A 14035-nucleotide genomic window follows, 5' to 3' on the forward strand; every position below is an offset into this window, starting at 1 on the left:
TAAGCAGTGCTAAAATGTAACTGAGTACCCAATTCCTCATGGAACATCATCCATAATCTGGAGGTGAATCAAACATCGTAGTCAGAGACCACAGTTACAGACACCCCATGCCTGGAGAGCACCTCCCGCACATAAATATATGCTAATTTCTCAGAGGAGATACTCTCGGAAATTGGAATAAAATTTGCACTCTTGCTCCATCTGTCTACCCAAATGGAATCCACACTCCGAGTTGTCCTAGAAAACTTCGTGATAAAATCCATAATCTCTTATTATTTCCAAATAGGGATAGGCAAGGGATGGACCTTTCCATGGGGCCTTTGATGCTCGGCTTTGACCTTCCTGTAGGTCAAACACCGCTCAACAAACCATGCAACCTCCTGCTTCATGAAGGGCCACCAATAACTCAACCTTAAGTCTTGATACATCTTCGTGGCCCCCATATGGATAGAAAACATGGATTTGTGTGCCTCCTCCAAGATCTTTTGTCTCACAACCCTAAATGCCGGTACCCAAACTCTACCACACTAAGTCAACAAGCCCGTTGTCTCGAACAAATAGTCGAATCTGTTCCTGTATTCGCTCAATCTAGATTTCCTTCTTCAGTCCCTCCACCTGAGCTTCCTTGATCATATCCAATAGAGGTGAAATCACCATCAACCTCAGGCAATGATCATAGATCAGAGCACTTGCCGCCTTACGGATCAAGGCTGAGGCCACTACTTGGCCTTCCCGGGATTGTAAAAAATCTCGTAATCATAATCTTTTACTACACCAAGCCATCTCATCTATTTCATATTTAGATTCTATTGATCCATTAGATACATCAAACTCTTGTGATCAATAAAAATGGTGCATCGAACTCCATATAAATAGTGCCTCCAAATCTTTAGAGCAAACATCACCGCCCCCAATTCCAAGTCATGAGTGGGCTAATTCGCCTCGTGAGGCTTCATGTAACACTTGTAGATTCAGGCTAGTCAATAATAAGCGTTAAAAATGATTTTTTTATCTTGGATAAACAACCGTAACCAAAGTAATAGTTATGGTCAACAATTGTAACCTATTTGATTTAATAAAAAAGAAGTATGTGATTATTATATGTTTCACGATTATTATAATATAATAAAATAGGAAAAATCAGTCGAATTGTCCGTAAATTGTAAAAATAAGTACGCCAAAACACACACACACACACACACACACATATATATATATATATATATATATATATATACACACACAATACATGTAAGTCCCTAATTCTCTTACGTATCAATCGGATTCACTTTGATGGTGTGGAATTCCAATCAAAGTGTATAATGCAAGATATAAGATGAATAAGAACAAGATAATTAATCTTCAATGCACATGATATATTGATTAATCGTCCGGTACACAAGATTTCAATTACACAATGTTTCTCTCTGTTTCTCTCTACATCTTGTTCTTGGCTTATGATAGCCCCCAAAAATGTCCCACATTGTTTACAAGGTTCAAATGACACTATTTATACCTAGACCTAATAACCAAGCCCAAGCCCAAAACCCAAACAAAATAATATAAAGCCTAACCAAAATCACATGTGATTTTGGTCCAAACAACACCAAAACATGATGTTTTCGGTCCTAGAACGAGAACTCTAATAGCTTATGAAAAGCAAAGTATAAACCACAATTTATAACCTAAGAATCTCTGCCTTGCTTTATAGCTTTGTTTTCACTTAGAATAAACAATAATTTCGTCCTAATAATCTCCCCTTAGGTTAGTAGATTTCTTTTCTTCTCAATCTTTACTTTGTTCTTGGCTTCAGCTTTTATTTTCGATTTCTTCACAACTTCAAGATGAACATATGAATTTCTGCATGAATGACTTTATCTTAAACAATTGGACTTCCTTCAAGAATTGACCTTGAATGTACATTGGGTGTAGAGGCTTCTTGTAAAGATTCTTGAAAATAAGCACTTTCAACTTTGAAACACTTCAGAGAAAATAACAGAGAGACCCATTCTTCTGGATCATTTCAGCAGGTTCATAGATAGTAGCAAACTAATTTAGGAGGCTTCAATACAATCTATTACATAACTTCAAGTACAACTTCATCTTGCTTCTGAGGTTGAAAAAATTGAATGTTGAAAAATAATCTTCACTTCTTGTTCCTTCGAATGAGAATTCTTTAATAATCACCATTGTGCCTTGAAAAGTAATAAATGACTAAAAAGTCCTTGTGGATCACAGAGTTATAAAAACCCTTCTCACCACTGTTGTTCAAGGACCCAACATTGGCTTAGAAAGAGACTATTCGTAGGATCTATGTGAACACGGAGGAACGCACTATGATTTGTTGAGTATCGGTGAACTACTCATGGCTATTTTGATGTTAGACCCTGTATATCCTAGATCAAAGATCTCAATATAGTTTTTCAAGCTAAACAAGTTAACTTGGCCCTTGACAAGACATTCAGCGATATCTGTTTCCCTGTTGGGTGAATCAACCTAGTGTCGTGACATTTGTACAGTTTCAAACTTCAATTCCTTGTGAAAGTAGAGTGAAGTGTAATAACCATTAACTTCTTTCCAAGTTTCTTTGCTTTGCTTAGAAAATTCTGATACAGTCTCCATGAGTCTCTTCTTGTTTTGCATTTGCTTTTTAAGACAAAGGAAACTTAGCACACAATAGAAATAACTAAGAAATAAAAATAAAATAAAATATACTCAAAAGTAAAAATACAAAAATTTTGGATTTTTGATTTTTCTGAAATGGAAATAAAAAAAGAAATAAAACATACTTTTGGAATTTTTTTAATTTTCTGATTTTTGTTGTTTTTTTTAATTCTCACCCTAAAGTTGTGCAGTGGAAACATATCAGCCCTTCTTGGGGCAATCCTTACTAATGTGGCTCTGCTGGCCACAAGAGTAAGATCCTAATATCCCGGCTGTCCAACAAGCCCCACTATGAAACCTCCCGCACCTGGCACACCGACCCCGACCCTGTTGGGCCCTACCCGAAGCATCAGAGGTCTTAGGCTTCTTAGCCTGAGACCCTGTTGCCTGTACTTGCTCAGTCTTCCGCTTCGTGTGGGACTCCAACTCCATCTCCCTCTCACGGGCCTTCTTCACCATCTCGTTCAGGGTTTTGCACCCTGTAAAGCTCACAAACTCCCGAATATCATCCCTCAACATAGCATGATATCGGGTCCACCTCATCTCCTCATCCGTAACATACTGAGGAATCAACAAATTTTGCTCTCGAAACTTGGCGGTGATCTCCACCACAGTCTCGGTGGTCTGCTGTAAACCATGAAACTCCCTCACCAGCCGTTGCACCTCAATAGGTGGTGCAAAATCCACATCGAAACGTTAAACAAACTCAACCCACAACATCTCAGCCACACCAACTGTTCCCACCTGGCTAGTAACCTCGCCCCACCAATCTCGGGCCCTGTCCCTCAGCATACAGGAAGCAAATCCAACCTTTGCCTCTTCCGGGCAAGAACTCGTGCGCTGGGCATTCTCAATGTCCGCTACCCAGTATCTGCCCACAATGGGGTCCCTGGCCCCGGAGAACTCTGGAGCTCCACATGCCTTGAACTCCCGAAACGAGGGAGCTCGGGCTCCACCCTGACCCGTAGTAACATCTGCATTGAATGCCCTAAGTCTCTCCTCCATGATCACCATCATACCCTCCTTGACCGTCCCAAAGATGATTGGGGTAGCATCAAGGATGCCCCTCATAACCTCGACTGTAATCAACTCACACAACCTCTCATCAATACCATTAGTAGTACCGCCTAACCCAACCCAGGATCCAGATCTCGCTTCTGATCCCCTTGTTCCCAACCATGTCATCACCATGATGAACTGAAATTTCATAAATCAAAATGATCAGGATTTCTATATATAAGGGGATCTTCCCATACTCGTCCTCCTCGAGGTCGTCAGATCTAGCAATGCTTCGGGTACAGGTCCCGTGCTTCCAATAGTGTGGGCCCAATACTACCTTCCACACCTACCTGTACCTTTCCCCACTGCTCTACCTGATAACTTCGATTCATCCCACAACCCAACTATATCCCACAATTACCAAATACATCAGCCTCAGACTGTCCTAGGACTCGTTCTACTCGTATAAACCAAACCAATCATGAGAGGTTGCTTTTATGCATGCAAATTATACACAGAAAGGATCAAATAGACTTTCGAATAAGAGATTCAACCCTAAGACTATATCCAAATGAGGAAAAGAAAATAAGGCCAAATCAACCATTCTAAGGCTATAAGCTCCTAAATATATACAATTTTAAAAACATACACTTAGCAGGTTCCATATAATCAACAAAGCCCAATATCAGTATCACATGGTTATTTAAATTGGGAAATTACTTACTTGGCTCGGCTGATCACGTGCGTGGCACTCTCATCTTTTAGGTTTCCTTTTAAATTCCTTTTATGTTACTTTTGAAAACATTTTATCACCTCCTTAGTTTGAGTCCTGACACACCTGAGGATGTGCCCAAATCCATTAAACCAAGGCTACGATACCAACCTGTAGTGACATAGTTTTACAAAGAAATGTTTTCATTTTTAAGTTAATCAAAACCAATCTCATAAACCATAGATTCCTAAACATATGATTTCAAATTAACATTCATTACATCATTTTTTCCTTTTTAGAACATAAGAGGCTCCCAAATACATTAAAAAGAGAGATAGAGTGTGCGCCACGTCATCATGCTTTGCCCTTGCCCTTGGGCTCAAAAGTGCCTGAAACAAATCAACAACATGTAAGCGAAATGCTTAGTGAGTTTCCTAGAGCATACCACACACATTCACATACACATATTCTATTAGCTAATAAAGCTATAACATGCCACAGAAACCATGCAATATAATCCAACAAGAATGCCATGGGCTACCCCACATGGTCTTTACCTAGGACTGCCATGGGCTACCCCACATGGTCTTACATCCAATGCCATGGGCTACCCCACATGGTATTTACCTAGGAATTCCATGGGCTACCCCACATGGTCTTATATGTAATGCCACGGGCTCCCCCTTGGGTCTTCCATACCAACATAATATCACATAACATATCAATTCATAAACAAATAACACACACATAATAGGATCATATAATGGGCCGACCTTGGTGCCGTAGACCCATAGGTATGGTGACAAGACTCACCTTCATCCGATGAATATGAATACTTTCCTCCTAAAAACTTCGCAACCTCCCAAGCTGAATAATAACAATAATAATATAGTCAGTGATAAGACCTTATATTATTCCAAGAAAGGCCCAACCTTCCAATTCTACCCCCAAGGCCTAATTACCCTTTCCTTGAAAATGGGCCCCAAAGTCCAAGTCCATCATCCTTAATGGGCCCCTTGTCCCAATAAGACCCAAACGGTAAATCCACAGGCCAAACAGATGAAAAGGCCTCTAACTTACAAAATTCAATACAGCCCAACAACCAAATGAGGCCCAAAGGCCCAAAATAGATTAGGGCCCAATTGAGTTGCGTACGCCCAGCGTACCACCTTGGTATGCGTAGCGTAATGAAGGCTTAGAGACTACGTGCAACGTAATGAAGGCTTAGGGACTACATGCAGCATACAACCAGATACGCCTGGCGTACAACCATTTTAAGCACTTTTTCTGTTAAGTTCTTAATGCTCGAATCTTTCACATCCAAAATATAGATCTAAGTCTAACAAGATGTCCTAAGGCATAAAGTTGGCAACTTGATGCCCTTGCATGTCTCATACACAACCACCTACTCCATTAAGACATTTCCAATTTACCCATGAGGTCAAATCTCTCATCAAGTTTCCATTTTTATAGTTCTACATGACTAGGGGACTTCAGGTCTACCTCTCATATCGAATGGGGATGCTTAGCTTAACAAAAGAGGTCCAAAGTTCACTAAAGGGACAAACCACCAAACCCTAGCTAGATCTAAAGATTAGAAAGGAAAGATGCGACATTTTTACCTCCAGAAGCCTTGCAAGATGATTTTGGTGTAGGATCTTGAAGCACCCACTTGATCCAAGCTTGCTTAACCACCCCCTTCTTCTTTAAATACACACTAAAAAGGCCACAAATGCACTCATTAAGGCTCAAGAATGATCTCACAAGGTTTCCAGGAGTATATGAACATTCTATAGCTGGGGAGGCTCTCTAGGGTTTAGTCCAAGGGACTTAAAGATGTTTAAATAGGCCTCAACTCCGAGATTTAGGGTTTTGCGTCCTTGGCACGTACACCCCACATAACTCAATGTAAGCCATGTGTACCCTGATTCTTCCATGACCACAACCATCAAGTACGCTAAGCGTACTCTTAAGTACGCCCAACGTACTTAAGGGACAAATTATGCAAATTTATCATTCCTTAGGGTTTCAAGGCATACCAGAATTCTAGATGTTACACCTGGTGCAACTAAAAATGTAGTATTGCTCTGAGCAGGATCTTCTGGAGATCAACAATTAATTCCAGAACCTAAAGAATGGAAGGATGAGTGTCACAGAGTATGCTGCAAGTTTTATGGAGAAGATGAACCTTGTTCCTTACCTAGTTACAACTGAACTCTCCAAGGTCAACAAGTTTGCCAATGGATTGCCAACAGACTTTGGTCCAATGGTTAAACAAGCAACAACTTTGATAACCGCCATCTGGGCAGCAAGAAATGTTGAGGTCTGGTTAAGGGAAAAGTATCTGGAGAGAAATGAAGTTGGTGAGAAGAGGAAATTTGAAGGATCTTCAAATTCTAACAAGGAGAGAAAGTTCTCAAAGTCTGGAGGATGAGGAGGAGGTGAAGCAAGATGGTGAGATAAGTGCAAGAAGAAACACTGGGGAAAATGTTACAAAGAGGTGACATGTTTCAAGTGCAGAAATTATGGGCATTACGCCAATGAGTGCAGATTCAACAAAAAGGTAAGTTTCGGATGTAACAAAGAAGGGCACATTTCTAGAGACTGTCCGAAGAAAAATGAAGCAACAAGGCCAAATACACCGCAAAGACAAGGGCAATCCACATGATCCTTGACGAAGCAGATAACAATGCAACGAATCAGAAGTGAGGAGTTTATATCCCAAGATCAAGATTTGAAGTAGCCATACATATAGTATCCGGTGGTGTAGCGTATTGGAGTCATAATATAGGTTAAACTTGAACATCTGTGTAATCGTTTCAAGAAGTAATATAAATCCTGGTTTTGTTATTTGGTGTGTTAAGTTGTTATGTGATTTTCTTGTATGGTGAATTGGAAAACTGCGATATAGTACTTTGGATGAGTATTAATAGGTGTGAATGGTAGTAGAGGCCTATACTACTGCAAGTACAGGACTTGCACTTGGATTAGGGAAAGTCATAAGGTTAGCAAGGCACTAGTAATTAAGTTCCTTTTGTTCAAGTATGTCGTTACCATCGTTTTGGTAATCAGTAAGAAGATGATTGTTATTTTGACCCTAGTGGTCATATCAAATCCAGTCCGACTAAGATGAGTGTGTTACGTGGTTCAGAGAACCAAGTTCTACGTAGTATCCAACTTAAGCTAGAAGATTGAAGGGAAAGATAATCGAAGCGGCCAATAGAAGTATCGCGATCGTTGTTAAAATAAGAAGCTTGTAGATAGAAGTGATACATGATGTGATTATATCACATTAGAACCTGATGGAAGGTATATTCCTTTCTGGAATTTGACTTAAAAAGACCTAAGTCTAAGCATTGCATCATACAATGAGAATTCATTAAAACATGACCCATCAGTCTGTTACGATAATCGAAGTAAAGACCTTATCGTAAGTTAAGTATGTTTAAGAAGAAGCAGGAGTCTCCAATAAGGAATAAGTTTGTAACTCGAAGGTTAAGATTGAAAGTCCAACATATGATAAAGAGCAGGTGCAAGATTGTACACCGCCATCAGTCAAGGAGTCCTAGAGCTAGATACTCATTTAAAAGGACATAATTGTTACGATTACCACCTAGGATGGAAAGGAAACATACAAAGTCATTATACAAGCCCTGTTTTGTTGATGTTTCAGGGACATAATCATCCTATGGGATAGATAATTGTGACACTCGTAGATTCGGGCTAGTCAATAATAAGCGTTAAAAATGATTTTTTTTATTTATGATAAATAATCTTAACCAAAGTAATAGTTATGCTTAACAATTGTAACCTATTTGATTTAATAAAGAAGAATTATGTGAATATTATATGTTTCATGTTTATTATAATATAATAAAATAGGAAAAATCAGTCGAATCGACCATAAATCGTAAAAATAAATGGGTCATAACACATATATTATTATATATTTAAAAAGTACACGTCTTCCCGATCCTAAAAATATAAATTTCATAGTAATTCGACTCCGTATGAATTATATATGATTTTTATAAGTATAAAAGTCAATCGTGCATAGCAAATGAATTACGTAAAAAGCTACGAAGAAAATTGTTGACTTTTAGCTAATGTGTCCAAAAAGAAAATCGAAGTACTCCTTAAAATAGGAAATTTGAGGAAAAGAATGCCAAAAATCGAGTCCGTACGAGAGCATTATAATTTTAGCAAAATTATATAATTTTATAAAAATATGGACAAAAATATAAATTCAAAATTAGCCGACGGAGTATAAACGAAATTTGTAGATTTTGTCGATAGCTATGCGTAAATATAAAAAACGACAAAAATGGAGTCCATATGAACGAGTTATAATTTTTAATAGCACATTTACTTTTTAAAATAAAGTGTAAATCATATATATATATATATATATACATACGTAGATATCATAAAAAGGTACCGATGACGCGGTCGTTATAAGACTAGTGTTGAGTAGTTTCGATATTAGTTTAGTACAAATATCATTAAATCTATTTAAAATTAGTGTTGTTATTATGAACTTATAATAAATATATGGGCTATTATTATGACTTATATAAGTGTCGTTATAATGTCTTTTTAACTTCTCGCGGTACAGGGAATCTGGTCTAAAGGGCCGCATAGGGTTGTTGGTTTTCAGAAGTGCTATATGCGAAAATGGTCCTGTCCTTCGGTGTTTTATGTCTATCCCCTGTCCGTACATAGTGGTTGGAAAATATTGTTTAAACGCTTATATAATAATAATAATAATAATAATAATAATAATAATAATAATAATAATAATAATAATAATAATAATTAGTCATGATAAATATTAGACTAAAATCTAGTGGTAATAATACTAGGTTTCATCGAAGGAAATTATATTGTTAAAAAGCGAAGCGCTGTCCGAGTTTGGAATCATAACTTTAACAAGTGAGTGCATAGTTACTTTCATCTTATACGTAGATATGAAGTATTTAATATAAATAACGTGCTATGTGTTCGTATTATTTGTGTTCCTGATAACTATGCTGGATGAAAAAAAATATACATGTTTTAATTGTTTTAAAATGTATATATATTTTATACCTATATTTATGATGGGTAAAAGATGGGTAGACTAAAGACGAGATGAATGATGAGCGATCAAAGATGAGATGAATGATAAGCGATGATATATGAGAGGTAAAGATAGTGAAAAGCAATGAGCCAAGCGATGGCCTCGTCATCTGGCAGAGTATAGATGACAACCACAGACTATTCTAAACAGTCCAGTGGAACACTAGTAGACTCACAACCTATAGGTGTTGTGAACGATGTGTTCACCTGGTGTACTTTAAAAAACCCATTGACGGGTATTATTGGTGGACTCTCTAAAATAATACTGTCAATAAATGAGATAAACCCTGGCAGCTATGGACTTATCTCCTGTTAGATGAACCCTGATAACTATGGACTTACTGCCTGTTATATAAAGTCTAAAAACGGTGGACTTCGTGTCTATTCCTTAGGACAATCCTTAGGAATAAATAATGAGGAATAGATTGTTCTTAGGGAAGATCTTTAAGAATAAAGAAGATAATGGGGATGGGTAATTGGGTTTATTATTTGATGATTAAACATAATAACTTTATTATTGTGGGTTGAAAACCCTATGTACTCACCAGGTTTCCCAGCCTGACCCACTTAGTTTATTTGTATCACAGGTGTCGATACGAAGCTACATTACACTAGGAGATTAAAGGAGATGTAAATCACTAGTGTAAAAGAATGTAAGGCGTGTTTATGCTTATGTTTCTATAGTGACGATGACAACTAATTGCTTTAATATAAAAAAAATACATTTCTTCAGAAATGGTTTGATAAAACCTTTATCATGTTTTCTGGGAACAAAATTCCACAACATTGTTCTTTAAAAAGGATACTCTGATTTTAAAATAAGCATATATTTAAATTTTTAAAATGACCATAAATTTTGGGATGTCACAGTTGGTATCAGAGCAATAGTTTAAGTGAACTAGGAATTTTAGGATAATTTCTAGACTTAAACTTAGAATGATAAGCGATGATTATGAGATGAGTGTCTGCTACATTTAAGATGTATGCGTAAATAGACACGAGCACTAGCTGATTTTAGGAAAGCTGTCTAAATTACTTTTATGTGCTAAATGATTTATGTTATAGCTTCACATGCTTTATGATGCCATTAGTTTATCAGATCTATGGTCTATTGTCGACCGAATCTAGAAATTTTATGCGTTCAGGTTTCTAAACGTTTAATTACGGTATTAGAACTGGCATTGAAGTTTTCGGAAATATAAGGGGATTTACAAGTCAATCGTTACTAAAATATTTCCTATCTTCATTCTCGTTGTTACAAACTGAGCATCTGATTTTAAATGGGAAGATCCTAAAGCGGAGTTGGAAACACAAATGAATACAGGAATCATCAGCCTCAACCCCAAGTGATTGAGCAAGTACCAGTGGTAGCAGTTGCACCTGAGCGAATCACGATGGTAGGAGGGCAAGCAATGATCCAGATGATGTTGGATCATCAAATGGAGGAAACAAGACGGTTATGTCAATAGAATCAGGATGATCTGACGATGCCTATTGAATAGCCCGAACTGAATGATGGAGAGTCGGAAGAAGGGAACTACAGTAGGACCGTCGGTCAAGCTGAACTGCCAATGGTTAGAAGGACTAACCAAGATTGAGGAAATGATGGATATAGATGCAAATACAAGGATTTCATGGCTTCCAAACCACCATGTCTTTTTGGATGCCCAACACCGATGGAAGTTATGCACTAGATCTTCCAGATGGAGGCAATGTTTAAGAGTTGCGATTATAACAATAGGAAAAAAGACCTCTCTTGTGGGTCCCCTGTTAAAGTCTGGAGTATTGATTTGGTGCAAGCTACTAGCTGATACGATGCCCAAGGGTGAAGCAAGCAAGATGTCTTGGGAAGATTTCCTGGTGTAACTAAAAATGCAATATTGCTCTGAGCAGGATCTTCTGGAGATCAACATTGAGTTCCAAAACCTGAAGAATGGAAGGATGAGTGTCATCGAGTATGCTGCAAGTTTTATGGAGAAGATAACGCTTGTTCCTTACCTAGTTACAACTGAACTCTCCAAGGTCAACAAGTTTGCCAATGGATTATCAACAGACTTTGGTCCAATGGTTAAACAAGCAACCACTTTGAAAGTCACCTTTTGGGAAGCCGTAAATGCTGAGACCTAGATAAAGTAAAAGGGTCTGGAAAGATTTTTCCTTGGCGAGAAGAGGAAGTTTGAAGGATCTTCAATGTCCAACAAGGAGAGCAAATTCTCAAAGTTTGAAGGAGGTGGAGGAGGTGAAGTAAGATGGTGCGATAAGTGCAAGAAGAAATACTTTGGAAAATATGGCGAAGAGGTGACATGTTTCAAGTGTGGAAATTCTAGGGATTACGCCAATGAGTGCACATTCAACAAGAAGGTATGTTATGGATGTAACAAAGGACATATTTCTAGAGACTACACAAAGAAAAATAATGCAGTAAGGCCAAATGCACCGCCAAAGCCAAGGACATTGCACATGATCCTTGACGAAGTAGATAACAAAGCAAGGAATCAGAAGTGAGGACTTTATATCGCAAGATCAAGATATGAAGTAGCTATGCAGATAGTATCCGGTGGTGTAGCCTATTGGAGGCATAGTATAGGTTAAACTTGAACATCTATGTAATCTTTTCAAGAAGTAATATAAACCTTTGTTTTGTTATCTGGTGTGTTAAGTTGTTATGTGATTTTCTTGTATGGTGAATTGGAAAACTGCGATACAGTACTTGGGATGAGTATTAGTAGGTGTAAATGGTAGTAGAGGCCTATACTATTTGAAGTACATGACTCGCACTTGGATCACGGAAAGTCACAAGGTTAGCAAGGCACTAGTAATTGATTCCATTTTGTTCAAGTATGTCGTTACCATTGTTTCCGTAATGACTAAGAATATGATTCCTATTTTGACCCTAGTGGTCATATCAAATCGAGTCCGACTAAGATGAGTGTATTACGTGGTTCAGAGAACCATGTTCGATGTAGTATCCAACTTAAGTCAGAAGATTAAAGGGAAAAATAATCGAAGCGGCTAGTAAAAGTATCGCGATCATTGTTAAAGTAAGAAGCTTGTAGATAGAAGTGCTACATGCTAGGATGTGATTATATCACATTAGAACCTGATTTTTCGGTATATTCCATTCTGGAATTTGACTTAAAAAGACCTGAGTCTAAGCATTGCATCATACGATGAGAGTTCATTAGAACATGACCCATCAGTCTGTTACGGTAATCGAAGTAAATACCTTAACGTAATTTAAGTATGTTTAATAAGAAGAATTAGTCTCCAATAAGGACTAATTTTGTAACTCAAAGATTAAGATTGAAAGTCTAGGATAGGATAAAGTGCGGGTGCAAGATACCACACCACCATCATTCAAGGAGTCCTAGAGTTAGATACTCATTTGAAAGGACATAATAATTATGATTACCACCTAGGATGGAAAGGAAACATACAGAGTCATTATATAAGCCATGTTTTGTTGATGATTCTGGGACGTAATCATCCTAAGGGGGAGATAACTGCGACACCCATAGATTCGGGCTAATCAATAATAAGCGTTAAAAATGATTTTTCTTTTATCTAGGATAAATAATCATAACCAAAGTAATAGTTATGATCAACAATTGTAACCTATTTGATTTAATAAATAAGAATTGTTTGAATATTATATGTTTCATGTTTATTATAATGTAATAAAATAGAAAAAATCAGTCGAATCGTCTATAAATCGTAAAAATAAGTGGGCCAAAACATATATATATATTATTATATATTTAGAAAGTACACGTCTTCCCGATCCAAAAAATATAAATTTCATAGAAATACGACTCCGTATGAATTATATATGAATTTTATAAGTATAAAAGTCAGTCGTGCACAACAAATGAATCACGTAAAAAACTACGAAGAGAATGGTTGACTTTTAGCTAATGCGACCAAAAAGAAAATCATAGTACTCTTTAAAATTGGAAGTTTGAGAAAAATAATGCCAAAAACAAAGTCCGTACGAGAGAGTTATGATTTTAGCAAAATTATTTTATTTTATAAAAATATGGGCAAAAATATAAATTCCAAATTAGCCGACGAGTCTAAACGAAAGTTGTTGATCACGTCGATAGCTACACGTGGATATAAAGAATGTCAAAAACAGAGGTCATATGAACGAGTTATACTTTTTAATAGCACATTTATGTATTAACATAAAGTGTAAATCATATATACGTATACCTATATATAAATATGTATATATCATTAGAAAGGTATCGACAATGCAGTCGTTATAAGACTAGTTGTAACATCCAGACTTCCAGTTATATTATTTGCTTATTTAATTATTTTATGTACTATTGAGCTACTCGACGAGTCGGTGCTACAACTCATTGAGTAGAGTCACGATCTGTCACGTGGGATTAATGACCTACTCTAAGAGTCCGAGAGCCGACTCGCCAAGTAGACGCTGTGATGAGAAACCCTAAATCTCTGGGTTTGGGGCCTATTTAAAGGCACTTATAGCCTCATTTACGGCTATGCTTTCCTGAGAGTAAGCCATAATTGGAC

Source organism: Lactuca saligna, chromosome 4 (assembly GCF_052625555.1).
Source record: "Lactuca saligna cultivar CGN05327 chromosome 4, ASM5262555v1, whole genome shotgun sequence".
Lineage (NCBI taxonomy): Eukaryota > Viridiplantae > Streptophyta > Magnoliopsida > Asterales > Asteraceae > Lactuca > Lactuca saligna.